Source organism: Eptatretus burgeri, chromosome 3, assembly GCF_056783735.1.
Source record: "Eptatretus burgeri isolate ZD-2024b chromosome 3, Ebu_testis_v1, whole genome shotgun sequence".
In the NCBI taxonomy this organism is placed as follows: domain Eukaryota; kingdom Metazoa; phylum Chordata; class Myxini; order Myxiniformes; family Myxinidae; genus Eptatretus; species Eptatretus burgeri.
Window position 1 is genome coordinate 86543475 of NC_140963.1, and position 2500 is coordinate 86545974.

At 57.5% G+C, this 2500-nt stretch overlaps 1 protein-coding gene across 1 annotated transcript in view; it reads right to left on the reverse strand.

Moving 5' to 3' along the window:
* The window catches only part of ITGA9 (integrin subunit alpha 9), a 183283-nt gene that overhangs the window by 137197 nt on the left and 43586 nt on the right, over positions 1 to 2500 (reverse strand). The window lies entirely within an intron of this gene.

The following is a 2500-nucleotide window of genomic DNA, read 5'->3' on the forward strand; positions in this document are numbered from 1 at the left end:
TGCAGGCCCGTGTTGTAGCTGCCAACAGGGCAGTTCTCGCAGCTTGCAAACTGTTGCTTTCTGATCCTGGCGCACATGGAAATGAACAGGGGGGGGCAAAGCAAAAATTGAACGGGGCTGGTGAACGTGGGCAGTGGGCATGGCATGGCAAAGGTGGCAGGCAAACACAGCCCGCAGAACAAGGCCGCTGCAGGCAAACACAGCCGGCAGATGAACTGGCCGGCACAGGCCTCGAAGTACCACAGCTGCAGATGAAGTGGCCGGCACAGGCCTTGAAGCAAAACACGGCCAGCCGATGGCACAGGCCTTGCAGCAAAACAACAGCTGCCGATGAAGTTGGCCGGCCTCCGCCTCGAAGAAAAACACGGCCAGCCGATGGAGTTGGCTAGCCTTTGCCGTTCAGTGGAGGTTGGTGGAGGGAGTGCGGTGGTGCTGGCCACTTGGAAGGCGGGCTCGGACCTACCTACCTGTCTCCCTCCCACCTATCGCCTTTGCCTGTCACTGTACCTACCCACTCCCTTAATTTGTCAAACCCCAATTTAGCCCCAACTTAATTTTTTTCTGTTGTTTTTATTTTTACTCCCCCACTATAAATCGTCCCCTAACCCCCTTTATCGTCCTTGTTCGGCTAACCTATCCTGTCACCTAGCCTACTCCCAACCCCTACGTTCCCTTCCCGGAGGGGAACAAAGGAGAGCTAACGTCCTGTGTCGAGGCCCAATTCAAGCCTCAGAATGGCCTCCCCAGAGTTCGGCGATCTTAACACCAAGTGGGTCCAGCGGCCCACAACGACAGCGAGGGGATGGATGGTGCGGAGGGGTACATCTCCTAATCTACCCTAACCATTTAACTGTTAAACTACCCCGGGGCTTTCAACAAGCGCCTCTCGCTTAAACTATTGGTTCTAACAACCCAGATTCCCGTCGCCTGTGTTGGTGTCCTCACAATTTCGGGCCTCGCCCCCCAATTTTCTCTCCGTGCCCTCACACGGTCTCCTGGCTGGGACACGTGGCTCCCTTTGGCAGGCACGACCCTCTGCCGAATCTCCCGCTATGGCACCCCCGGGCACTACACTGCCTCCGAGCCTACCAGCTCCCTAACACCGGGGAGTGCCCCCCATGGCACCTCCCCTGAAACGCACACGTGGCAGGCCGGCCTCCCGGGCCCCTTTCCGAGGGTCACCCGTGCCCACAACACTGCCCACGCGGCTAATGGCGCCCGGGCCCCCGCACCAAGCAGGCGCACCCGTGCCCACTACTCTATCCCGGCCCCCATGGGCCCATGCCCTATCGCGGCCGACTAGCCTGGTGCCCGGGGTACCCACTCAGCGATACTCACCTTTCGCAGCCACGCTCCCAAGCCCGTCAACAGGGCTCCTGCACCCCTCCAAATGGGTCTCGAGCCTACTTTCCCACCAACAGCAAAACGACCTCCATTTTTCAATTTGACTAACCCAGCTAACTCACTTTACTCTGACCCCGGGGTCCCTTGGGCGGGAGTCACTCCTCCCCCCAATCACTCATCGCACCATGCATTCCCCATTCACTCCACTCACACAGACCCGCTGGCCTCACTCACTCAACAAGTACTCACCTCACAACTCACCAACTCTTCAACACACACACCACTGAACTCTGCCATCCTCCTAACTACATCCCCTAACTAACTCGTGCTCCCACGTCGTCCCTTAAACTAGTAGCACGTTCCTTTTAACACTACGTAGCTAAGCTACGTCCCCGCTACACATCCACAAGTCTGTCACTGTCTTCTAATCATCATTTTATCAATTTCCCCACCTAAAGCTCACTAAATCCCTCTAGCTAATCCATTCCACGGACTCCATGAGGACTTACCCCTGCCCCATGGAGTCGGTCTAACTAAGCTAACCCTTCCCCCTAACTAGTTTTCATCCTGTGCCCAGGCCAAGGGGGTCTTCCACCCCTTTGCCCAGGAATCCTGTGCACCCGAAAGTGAGGCTTGCTGTCTTTTTTTTTTTTCCATGCGCAGCACCTGCGCGGCAACTCAGAGCTCGCGCACTTTGCACCTGCCCGTGACGTCATGCAGCTGCACGTGTTCCTCGTCCCTCCTTGGACGGGACCATCCGGCAGAGATACCCCTCCTGCCGGATTCCAACCCCACGTGCAGCCATGGCGTCACCGTGCGCATAAAAAAAACAAGCCCCACGTCTCGAGGGGTTCCCCACGCGAACACATGTGCTTTGCCCGTTGGAGCTTAACACACACGATCGCGTGGAGAACCCGTCCGGTCCAAATCCATTTACCTGCCTAAACTTTGTCCGTCCGCGGGATCGGCAAATCCACCGCGTGCGTTTCCGGACCGGGACTTCACTCTCGCAAGCGAGCACGTGGTGGTCTCGTGCGTTGCACAGCACGGACCGCGTGCTCACTGCTGGGTGAACCCGGCACGGTCCTCGAAACAACTACAGCCGCTACTCGGCTTTCTTTCTTCTCATGTCGCCTTCGTCGTCGCCATTCAACCC